The sequence below is a fragment of the Vitis vinifera genome, chromosome 14 (genome assembly GCF_030704535.1).
Source record: "Vitis vinifera cultivar Pinot Noir 40024 chromosome 14, ASM3070453v1".
In the NCBI taxonomy this organism is placed as follows: domain Eukaryota; kingdom Viridiplantae; phylum Streptophyta; class Magnoliopsida; order Vitales; family Vitaceae; genus Vitis; species Vitis vinifera.
This window is the reverse complement of record NC_081818.1, coordinates 2135486-2147654: the sequence shown is the minus strand read 5'-3', so window position 1 is coordinate 2147654 and position 12169 is coordinate 2135486. Positions and strand designations below refer to the sequence as shown.

At 33.5% G+C, this 12169-nt stretch overlaps 1 long non-coding RNA gene across 6 annotated transcripts; it reads left to right on the top strand.

Annotated features, from left to right (window-relative positions):
- Nucleotides 1-5065: 5065 nt before the first annotated feature.
- LOC104881360 (uncharacterized) lies at nucleotides 5066-9754 on the top strand. Of its 6 annotated transcripts, none has more exons than XR_002031685.2 (5): nucleotides 5066-5707; nucleotides 6843-7455; nucleotides 8273-8313; nucleotides 8404-8990; nucleotides 9091-9754. It is a non-coding gene; the product is annotated as an uncharacterized LOC104881360 (long non-coding RNA). The 6 variants fall into 6 exon arrangements; XR_002031686.2 differs by having other exon boundaries at nucleotides 5066-7248; nucleotides 7326-7455; XR_002031683.2 differs by having other exon boundaries at nucleotides 5066-7455; nucleotides 8404-8595; nucleotides 8806-8990.
- Nucleotides 9755-12169: the final 2415 nt, after the last annotated feature.

Genomic DNA, 12169 nt, shown 5'->3' with positions numbered 1-12169 from the left:
AGCAAGACTGGGTAAACTCCTTTTCTACACAAAAAGATGTCCGGACAGATGGTCTTGGCACGCCTCTCTGAAGCTTAAGTTAAACTAGAGTAGCTCAAGCTGCTTAGTAAGAGAAAGTAAATAGGTGTATGTGCGCACGTGCCTTGTTTGTGTTTTTTGGAGGGTTATATATAGTGCTGACAAAAATGTCACTATAGTGTTGACTAGACACTTTGACCTTCTTCTGTAATAATGATTGTTCTACAGACTGTTGGGCAATCATCACAATTTGGTTGGTTGGCAGGTGTCATCAACTGACGCACCATGATCTTAGACTGTGTAGTCGCCTATCCCCTCAACCTAATGATGGTCTAAGGTTATGTGCAGTAATTAATTGACATGGACTTGAGGGTTAGAAGAGGTCTCATCAGTCGTTCACATGTCAAGTGTGAATGATCACGTATATCAATGGGTCTTGAAGACTTGACTAGACAGTCCTATCTGTTATGGGAGTCCGGCTTCCCCTTGCCATCTGGCCCTGTAGGGGAAAAGGGTCTTGTTATTGGTTGTAATTCGGACAGAATGATTCGGACTAATTGCATGTCTATGCTAGACGGTCAAGATGTTCGGGTTGGAAAAGGGACACTCCCACAAATATTACATAATTTTTATTTATAAATACTTAAACTCAATCAAATAAAAATTCCTCATAGTAAAATATAGAAATTTTTTACAACTTGACCACTCAAACATAAAAACTAAAACTTGATTAGTATCTTGATAGGTTTGATAAAAATATCTATAATTTGATTTTGAGATTTTTCAAATTTTAATTATTCTTTTTTCTTGATAATATTCTCTAATAAAATTATATCTTATATCAATGTATTTACTTCAATGATGGAAAGTTGGATTTTTTATTTTTTATTTATTTATTTATTTATTTTTATAATGTAATCACTCATTTGTTGTCCATGTAAATCTCTATTGGTTCCTTTTATGGCAAATTAAGCTCCTTCAACAATTTTTTGAACTAAATTGCATGACATACACATGATGTTAAACAAATTCTGCTTCAAAGTGTCACAATAGTTTGTTTCTTAAAGGTCCAAGAGCTCTTAAAGAGATTCCAAAAAGGAATAAAAAAATTTTGAAGAGCTGAAAAATATTCAAAGATTTCTTAAAGAAGTTGAAATTGTAGAGATTCTTTCAATGAAGATTAGAAGACTTTATAAATAAATAAAAAAGTGTAGTATTTATTTATGAAATCTCTTTTTGACCCAAAATCAAGTATTAAATTGCCTAAAATTATATTTTTGTCTTCTGTAATAAAAAAAAAATAATAATAATAATAATAATAATGGGAGGGCATATTTGAGATTCTTCCTTCAATTTATAAATATATCAAAATTATGATTTTATCCACAATTTTCTTATTAATTGAAAAAAAAATGTGTGTGCGCAATTTCAATCCCATCCAATCCACGGATTTACATACTGTTGGCTGAAAATTTTCTATGTGGATACGGTGTTATGTATGATCCTGGTCTATGAAAAGGAATAGAAAGAAGGTAGCTGGAAATTGTGAGTTCAAACATATTAGATTAGAGCAAACTCATGGGGGGAGGAAAAGACTAATAATATCATACAACTTATCAATATGTAATCTTACATGTCTCAAACATAAACGCACCAAACAAGAAAAAAACACATCACAGTCATAATTAACCCATGTATATATATTGATTATTTAATTACCCGGAAGAGCGTAGTAGGTCTGAACCCCAGCAATAAATAGCATCAAAACAGCAGCAATGAAAGCCATCATAGTCCATGCAGTAATGAAATGGTTGTGAAGGGCTTGAGCTATCCAAGTATTCCTGAATACGATCTTTCACATCTTTATAAGCACCGGGATCTACCAAGCCATTGCCGATCTCATTGAAAAGTTGGGCCACATCTTCATCCCTGCCAAGACAATTGTAAAGAATGTGCTTAGATCTCAGCTCCTTGCCATCGTCTGCATGATCAATGAGGTCGTCAAGGAGGCATATATAAGAAGTGACCCCATAGTCATCTGGGGCATCTGGACCCATTTCATAGGCTAAAATGTTCAAGAACTTCCGCTTCGTGAAGTCATCAATGATTATTCGGGGAAGTTTCAGGCAGCCATAGAAGACGTAGGAATTGAAAGAAATGTCTCTCAAGGATCTCGTTCCACTCAGTTGGAGATGGATCCTGGCAGCTTTAAGCTCCTTGATGTTTCGAAAAGACTGCCAATTGCCTCGTTTGCATTTTTTCCATGGGCAACAAGACCCCCAATCTCCTCCTTGACATGACTTCTTTCCTTTTTTCTCAGGTTGCTGCTCTTGTTTGGGCTGACTCTGGCCTAGGAGAGCACTTCGCAAAAGGTCGAGGAGATGAGAGGGCTCTTCGTCCTCTTCCGGCTCTATTTATGATGTTGACCATTCTGGGCATTCGGCGTCAGTGACGAATTCTTTCATCTTCTTTTCCACTGGTAGACCAACCTTGAAATTTGCTCCCTCAAAAATCAACTTGAGGACTCCAAAGGGAAGTTGGTTCTCCAGCAAGAGCAAGTCCTCTTCCACAAAATTTATTTGGTGATCTCCAAGATATTTACCCGTATTGGCTGGGCTGCGGATGAACCGTAGCAAAAAACACCCATCCAGAAGCATCATCCAGGCGAGTGCCTCATTATCATACCTGTTCGTGGGTCTCTTATCATAGCAGTTCCTCACTGCCTCGATATCACTTTCAATTTTTTTGTACAAAGCTTCGATGTACTGGTTACTATCAGCCAGGAAGTTTTGGGCACATAGAGGCTTGATCATTTCCACTTGGTGAAGGTGGGGCTTGCCATGGTGGTAAGGACCGATTGAAACTACCCTCGGATTGTAGAATTTCTTGAAATCCTGGGTCCCCCTTTGAATGTGAGGAACTTTTGGTATCCTTGGCCATTGAGTTTGAGATCGAGTCCTTTCTTTTGCATTTTGGACGGACCGAATCCGATTTTTCACCCTATGACTGATTTCAATGTCAATCCTATGCTCCTTAGGCTCGGGGCCAGTTTGGAAACTATTGCTGCTTGGTTGGCTGCTTTCTTTCTCTCCACCATTCCTCCTACGACCTATCTTACTGCTCTTCCATGGAATTGGTTCACCACCTTGGCCTAATCAGTACTGTTGGTATGTTAATTCGTCGAGAAGGTGTCAGTCTACTACCGATGACTATCCCCTCAACATCACCCAAAACAAATGGTCTACCTAATCACTACTGTTGGTATGTTAATTGGTCAAGAAGGTGTTAGTCTGCTGCCGATGACTATCCTCAACATCACCCAAAACAAATGGTCTACCTAATCACTACTGTTGGTATGTTAATTGGTCAAGAAGGTGTTAGTCTACTGCCGATGACTATCCTCAACATCACCCAAAACAAATGGTCTAAGTAAATGAATGGTGAACATTCATTTATTTGTATCAGTAGACCTTGATGTTACCAATATTTTGAGAATCGGATCGATTATTAAATCAAAAAAGTTATTGATTCTTTATTTAACCTCATAAATATATATTTTATATATTATTAAAATTTAAAAATAATAATAAAATATATCTAAATTTTGACAATATCTACTTTATTTGTTAGGTTTTTTCACAAAATTTTTTATCTATTGAAGTCATCAATCATCATATATCATATCTAGTCATCAACAATTTATAATCAAGTCATTATCAATTTTATTTTTTAAAAAAAATCAAGTCATCAACAATTTAAAAAATCAAAAAATTAAGAAAATTGAAATTTATTAAAGCAGTGGTGATGTGGAAAGGGGAGTGAAGGAAAGAAAAAGAAAGCGGGAATATAAAGAGAGAGATGGGGAGGTTGTCGGGCAGAGAGAGCTGTGAGCTGCGATCAATGATGACGTCGACCAACTGCCACTCGATCTTGCCGCCGATGAGAGGTAGCAAGAGCTGTGGGTCGCTGGTAGTGGGCCACGGTGGTGATGTGGAAAATGAAGGAAACAGAGAGAAAGAGGGAAGGGAAAAGGAGAGAGGGGGAGATTGCCGACCAGAGAGAGGTGTGAGTAGTGGTCGATGATGACGTCGGCGTAGTGTTTGTCGATTTTCGTGGGGAAGGAGGGAGATGTGGACGGTGATTAGAAAGGACTTTTTTTTTTTTCTATTTGACACTTAAATTCAAAAGTCAAATATAAAGATTCAAAAACTCAAATTTTTTTGGGTTGGTGTCCGGTAACATGATTCCCTTTATTTAATGAGTCTAAAAACACGTGCATTCATGTGGGGTGATAAAAATTAATTTGTTAACACTTTGTAAAATGTAATGGAAAAATTTTAAATAAAAGTGAAAAAATATATAAAAAATAATATAAAAATTTTAAATAAAAGAGTTTATAAATAAACTAATAATAAATTTATATTTATATATCTTGAACGCTTTTCATAGATATTAAAAAGTTAAAAAATACATATTTCGTTTTAAATTTATGATATTTATTTTTTTACATAATATTAATACTTACTATCATACTATATTTATTTATGTAATATTAATATTTATTTGATATAAAAATAATAATAAATTCATATTTATATATTTTTATAATAAATTTATATGTAAAATATAATTTTCTAATATTTAATAAAGAAAAAATTTTAAATAAAAAAGTTATCACAAGTACCTCTTAATATTAATAAATTATGAATAATAAATAAATTCATGTCCATATATTTTATATAATAAATAAATTAATAATAAATTCATATTCTGGTTTTTAATGGTTTATATAATATTAATACTTATTATCTTGTTATATCCATATATCATTAAGATAATGAAAGCATTTTAAAAAGAAAAAAAAAGTTCATAATGCTATTTTAAATTAATTATGATAATTATTTTCTGAGAATAATCATCTTAATTAATTTTTAAGGTTTTCTTTAAAAAAGGAAAAGCTTTATTCGAATTAATTAAATAAGATAATGATAAGACACCAGTAAGCATATGAGTGTGATGATATTTCATCATCCACTCAACAGACCCACATGCCCACCTAACTCAAATATATATGAAATTCCCTTGCAGCTGCAGTTGCTTTTTTCGAAGCTTTCAGATTCTGGGTGATTTTTTAGTCTATAATAAACTGAATTTGACAGGAACTTTGAGGATGGCCCCTATTGGGATAAAGAGAAAGAGTTGCCATAAACCAAGGAGATGCATTGTTCTGAAACATTTCTCAAAATTTTATCATCAAATACCTGCAAAAACAGCCACATTTTCTGAAATTTCTTGCAGCAAAGCCAGTGCAGATTGGTCGTAAAATTGATTTTCTACTAGCAAGTCTAAGTTCTAATATATGAGCCCCCTTTAACTTAGTGATTTTTTGAGAATAAAGCAAATATGCAATGACTGTTAGTATTTTTTGTCAAGGATTTATCTATTAGTGATGATATTGAACTTGTGTGCCTTTTCTTTCTTTCTTTTTTTCCTTTTTTTTTTAGGTGTTTGTTGATTGTTTTTGGGTTGTTTGATTGGTCCAGGAATATCAGATTGGGTAATGGGTTCTTAATTTAAAGCTATGTTTTTGTAACAACTGGTGGGTGGAGTGATGGGTTGGGTGTTCTCTGAAGTTATTCTGGTCTTCTTGCTTCTTGCTGCTACAATTGCTACAGTTGAACCCAATGCTGTAAGCAATTTCTGGATAATGGAGTAAAATGAGACAATTTTCTAGGGTTTTGAGGGTTGAAGTTTGTATTTCTGATACATATTTGAATCTATCCATGCCCATCCTCATTTGAGTTGAATTGTTGGACCAAATCTCGTGTTTGTTCTTCTGGGCTTATGTAAGTTCTGCAGATTTCTCAGTAAAGTCCCATTGGGTGACCACAAATTGAATCTTGGTCTCTGTACTATCATTTGGTGGGGATATCCTAATTGGGATTCTGGCTTTACTAGATCTATTGGGTTCTTTGCAGAAATCAATAATATTAGTTACCCTCCAATTGGTTGCTGAGATAACTAAGAAATTAATTTTTTTAAACTTAAGTCTTACCTCCTGGGTTGATTTTGTTTCCAGAAAAATGGAGGCATAAGAGGAAGAGAACCCTCCTTAGCTAGACTTTATGTTGTTTTTCAGGTTACAGACAAAATATTAATGTTTCTTTTCGTAGTAATTGTGGATGTAGGACATATGTTTGATAATGTGTTATAATGATATTTTCATGTTAATTTTCTCATCATGAATGCCGATTCTCGGGTCTTAACTACCAATATCTAAAGTGCAAATTCTGATAAAAATAAGTATGCTAAGTATGTTAATCCTTCTGACAAAAATTATTCACTTTTACGGATAATTATTTCAATTTTCTCTTGGTTTTTCAACTAGACTAATTGTATGCACTTGCAGTTTTGTTTCTCCTCGGTGGTTTCTCCCATGTCTGTTTTCCCATTTGGCCAGGATATTTTCCCTTAATTTTCTCTGTTTGTTTCTCATGGTTAAGGAGAGCATTGTTTATGGTTGGGACCTCAAAGTACCAATTTAGCTACTAGTTTGTTGTGCATGTCTCCTAACTGCTGGATTGGTATTCATCAAGTCGTAATAAGGCAATTGGAGTTAGGCTTTTGCTCCTCCAAATAATCAACCCTATAATGCCATATGTTAACCAGTAAAAGGACTACCATATCAGTGTACAGCATTGTATTCCCCATGAACTTGGAATTAATTTCATTTAAATATGGCTGTCATATAGTTGGTTATAATTTTGTTATCCTTTTCATTCTCTGTCTTTAAATGATATGAGAGGCTTCTGTGTTGGTTGCAGGAATGTTAATGGATCTTGTTTCTCCTTTGTTCCCTTTGGCGTTTGTGTTCATAGTTTGCTTAAGGAGCATATCAAGATTGTTCAGTAAGGTTTTGTACACTCCAATTCATTGTTACAAAATGAAAAGCTACTAAGATCTGGGAAGTGCTACTTTCTGATTTTTATTGCCCTAGCTCATGTATTTGATTAAACTCTATGTATTTTGGTGAACATGACAGGTTAATATGTTAATACTGTTTGTGATCTCAACATTTGTTTGGTAGTCAATACTGTCAGTGGAATTGAAAATATTTCTGCTGAATAAGAATAATGCACATTGTGTTGGTGTTTCTTATCAAAATCTAATTTTACACTCTTCAAAATTAGCTGGTGTTGCAAGCAGAGCAACTAGAGCTGCATTGACAAGGTGTGAGTATAAGCATTCTGAGCTGGATGGAAATCATATGAGCTTATGATTAAGTAACTAGTTCTATACTTTGATAGGAAGGATGTCAGGAGACAGTAGAGACAATGGTTGGTATGGCTTTCGGATTGCTTCTTGCTCACATTACAATGGGACTCTCTGTAGCTATTTGGTTCTCTTTCCTGTCTCTCACCATGTTTCATATGTATGGTAAGTTCTGCTTCAATTTCTGATGCTCGAATTTGTACTTATTCACAACATATTGAAACTGAAAATTCATGGATGTAAGTGTTAACTTGTGAATATTACTGCAATTCATCTATAATTTTGTGTATGTGCTTATGAGTACACTCTTGGTAGCCTAGATGGACCTTTCGGTTGTGGGTGGGGGTGGGATGGGGGGTTGGTGGGTGGGGTGTTGTTGAATTGGTCTACTTTTTAAAAATTTTAAACGAATCAATTCAAAATTAGTGGAATTAATTTTAATTAATCGAACACATTCAATCTGATTGACACAACAAGCAGGAAAAGTATATACCTAAAAACAAAAAAAAACAGTAAAAGTATATATAGAGAAGGCATTATGCATATGTGAAGAACTCTTCAAATTATTAGGTGGTAACCATGGGACAGTAAATCATTTGAAACTAATCCTATAGAAGTCAAAGCTAGAGTACAAAAAATACAGATGAGGCATCCACACCATCCAGTCCTGGATCACAGCACCCAATCGTTACTCGATGCTTGCACATTCATGTCGTGCTGTGGACAACTCCTTGTTTTGTAAACATGGCAATTTTAAGAATGCCGATTTTTCAGTCTCTTTTCTGCAATGATGTACTGGGATCCCTCTTAGAACCATCAAATTACTATTTTCCATATCTCAATGCCTCTACAGCTTGGATCAAATCTTCTTAAATCTGTGCAACACAAATGACTCTGAGCTACTCCTGCCAGTCATGGTCGCTTAATGCATTTTATCATGCCAATAACTGACAATTGATTGATACTTGTGTTTGTCAAACAGGACAGACCTCTTATGTTCTGCAGAATCTCATTATAAGAAAGGTTGAGCACTAGCTAGTATTTTCGTAGTGATGATATTGGACCAAAAATTCTGGCTCAGTTTAATTGTTGTTTCTCTTCTGGGCTTTTTAGCCAAGTATTTGCTGCTGGAAAGGAAGGGACTCATCAGCATTATTATGCATAAAGATTCAACGTCTTCATATGTCTTGCAATCATTCATTCATGCACTTGTGATGGCAAACCTAGTGGATAAAAACAGATCTAAACATTTGGAGAGTCAATCATGGATGGATGGATGAACACTAAGAAGTTTTTCTTCTTAAGGTATTGTTTGGTGGATTTTCAACTTCGATTATGATGGTCAACTGCAGTATGCTATAAGTATAATGTTCTAGAAGCTGACAACATGATATAAATATCCATATTCGGATGGTCGTGACTGCTCCCAAAATAGTGTATTTTTGCCTAAAAGACCTAATAATTGGTCCAAGCATGCTTGAATTGGCCTATGGAAATTGGTTTTAGATCTTGCAGCTTGCCAGTGGCCATACTGAATGTTACATGATTCATAAAGGCAACCATGTTGCCTGTTCATACTGTGTTCTGGCGGCAGTGATTGGTCAGTGGACAAACCTGGAAGGAGCGATTGAAAGAAGAGCTACTAAATGCACTAAAAAAAGAAAAGAAGAAGGAAGCCAAAACAGATACTACTTTTTCCTGTGAGAATTCAGAAGCATGACCTTCTTATACTTTGCTACTCTACATGTTTATCTGTTTCCATTTCAAATGACGACTTTTTTTCTTCTTCTTATTTTCCAGCTACAGTCATCAGGTCAATTATTTGGAGGGCAAATTGGCTATGTGGGTCTTCAGATGAAAAGATTGACCAGGTAATCTCTAGTTAACAGCATGGATGATGGAATTCATCTAATTATCGTGACTGGGAAAGGTGAAATTGGCAGACATTCTGTCTGGAAGCTAAGTGCTGTGACCATGAAGACTAATACTTGGTTTTGGTTCCTCGGCCAAGAGATTAAAATTTATAGATGCTCTAGTATGAAATTATTACTTGATTGACAAGCAGTTCTCGTACTAAATTTTTAGATGCGAAACTACATTTTTTATCAGAACTTTTCTATGGTCTTTACGACATTAACTAGTTGCCAATCTTAGAATGACCACATCACAGTACAGAACATCATTACCAAAAACAAGTTTCTGGGCAAAAGGATGGAAGCTTCATTCTGCACTGTGATAATGGTACTTCATAAGTAGGAGCTTGTCAACTTGGAATTTCCATTGTAGAGGAACAGCTGTAGAGGAGGTGAGTCTGCTATACAAAGTATACAACAGTCTCTTTCAGTTTTCTAATGGATTGATGTATCTATAGCTGGTGAAACTCGAATGCTAAACTGTAATCCTTTTTAATTGTAGTCTGGTTCTTGATTTGGGAAGAGGATGAAAGCCTCTTCAGTTAATGAAATATTGCGTAACTCGAGGAATAGGGTTCTCCCCTCCCCTTTAACGGCAACTCACTGTGGCTCTTCATAGGATTTCTAGTTTCAATTGGTCATTTTCTTATCCAAGTTTCTGCAATTCTTCAGTACCGGATGATTCCTGTAATTATCTTACTCATTGATATAATGGGTGTCCTTGTGATTGTTGAGGAGGATTACTCCATCTTCAATGATTTTTCTGACAGTTTCATCTCTCATATATGTACTTGTTTGATGAACCAATTCAAGAACCGCAGGTGATATTTTACGCCGAATCCAGTGGCTTCCATTTCTTTCACCCCCCTTTTCTGCTCATGGTTGAACTTTGTAGCTTGATATTTATTAACCAAGTCCAGTTGGTTCTCTAATTTCTTATGCTTAGCTCTAAACTCGTAGATTAGAAGTTAAATTCTTGTTGCTTGAGGCATTTTGGGAGTCTGTTGAATTGTGCTTCAGAGTTCTTTTCTTTTCTTTTCTTTTCTTTTCCTTTCCTTTCTTTTCTTTTTAGGTTACTTCATAATATTGTAGTACAGTGCTCCTGGTTCTAAATTGGTTGAAAGTTTTCAGATGAATGTATTGGTAGAGCCTAAACAGCCCACAAAAGGATTACTTCTTTTGGTCATTAAGAAGTTGAGAGGGTTGGTTGCAATTTTCTAGGGTTCTTGGATTCTGTTTGTCTCTTGAGAAAATAAAATCAGGAACATGTGTGGCATCAATGGGGTTGGAAGAGGAACTTATGGTAATGACTATAAAAATGTAGATTAAGTTTCTTTTCTTTTAAATTTTATTTTATTTTATTTATTTATTTATTTTAAATTTGTAAACAAAATTCTAATATGTATACAAATATTGATTATATAAAAACCATTTTCGGGGTATAAACCAGTGGCTTTTGATTACATTATTTTTAATGAAAGTGTTTTTAAGAAAATCATCTATCAAGTTTTTATCTAAAAAACAGTAATTTTTCAATATTAAAAGTATTTTTTTGAATTTTTAAAAACGTTTTTTAAATTTTATTAAACACTTAGAGTCCTTTGACAGTGATTTTGGAAATACTTTTAACATTTAAGTATTAAAAATATTATAAATCTTTTCTAAAATCATTATCAAACGAGTTTTTAATTTATTTTTAAAAACATTTTTTAAACTAAAAACCGTTCATATCTTGATTTAATAGATTTATAAATGAATTCCTTAACATAAAAAAAAAAATTAATTGAAAAACCCTAATTATTTATCCATCCAACATTTTTTTTCCTCTTCTCCACATTTTTCATGGAAAACTTTTGAAAATCTCATGCTTTTTCCCATGTCTAAGCTATCATAATGAGATGAAATGAACCCTTTTGAATTAGGCCAAGTGGCACCTTGTAGAGCATTCTTTTATTTGAATGACATCTAATAAATGAATAAACAAAAAGTGAAAAGCCATTTTATTATTGGGCCCACCAATTGAGACTTTTGCCCAAAATCTTGATGATTAAGTATGTATTAGGCAGCTATCATCATCATTGTCTTCCAAATATATCTTTATAATCAATTTGATTTTGAATAATTTGACCGACATTTTGGAATTCTCTACGTCTGTGAATTCTTCACTGGAAACAAACATCCCAAACATTTTTCACAAACTTTTAAATTTAAAGGAAATAATTGATATCATTTACAAACTTTCTTCTTAATCAAGCAATAATTGATCACTTTGTCAATGGCTCCATCAAGTGACTCCCATAGTCCCATTGGGGCCCATGTCTCTCATCATGATGATAAAACAACTTAAAAATCATGGTCAACATTGTTAGTCTTTATTTTCTTTTTTCTTTTTTTTCTTTTTTAATTTATAGGGTTTAAGTTCAAATATATCTCTTATTGTAGGCATAGATAAAATTAACACTTAATAATTTAAATTAACTTAATACGAACTTTCTTAAATTTTTTCTTAACTATTTAAGTTGAACTAATACGAAACTAAAAATTTGTTTTAAACTATTAAATTTAACTTATTTGTCATGATTAATATTGGAAGTAAGCTTAAAGGAGGGGAATCAAAGGAAAAAGAGTTGATGACTTGGATGGAGGAAAAAGAATTGATGACTTCGATGGAGGGTCATTGAGCAATCAAGTTTTACTATTAATTTTTTTGTTTAAATTCTTTAAAACTATGAGTCGATTTAGCATAGTGATTTAAAAAAGGGTTTTTGTTTTTTAAAAACAAAACTCGTTTTTAAAATTTTTTAATACTTTTTTATCGTTGTTTTCAAGAAATAATTTTTAAAAATAAAATGAAATAGAAAACAATTTTTAAGAACAAATAGAAGTTGTTTTTATCAGTTTTTAAAAACCAAAAGGAAAATAAGACTTGTTTAATCATAAACTTATTTTTAAAAACTATTTTTTAT